Source organism: Penaeus monodon, chromosome 30 (assembly GCF_015228065.2).
Source record: "Penaeus monodon isolate SGIC_2016 chromosome 30, NSTDA_Pmon_1, whole genome shotgun sequence".
Taxonomy (NCBI): Eukaryota; Metazoa; Arthropoda; class Malacostraca; order Decapoda; family Penaeidae; genus Penaeus; species Penaeus monodon.
Window position 1 is genome coordinate 29629939 of NC_051415.1, and position 252 is coordinate 29630190.

Sequence of the window (252 nt, forward strand, 5' to 3'; positions counted from 1 at the left end):
ATGAGAGAGAACTGCCTATTATTTCTTTAGTCCCTCAGTAGCTTTCATTAGAATAGAGGATAAGGTTATATATGGTAATCAATCAGAAGAATGCAGTCTTTAAGTCTGCTCTGTTTCTTGTGCTTGTAAGCTATGACTGTGCTATAGACTTGTTCATCTTGCCCCACTGCCTCTTGGAATTACATATAATTATTTTTATTTTCATAAGTTATTTTCATGAAAATATTGGTTCGTCGTGGCATACAAAATTTT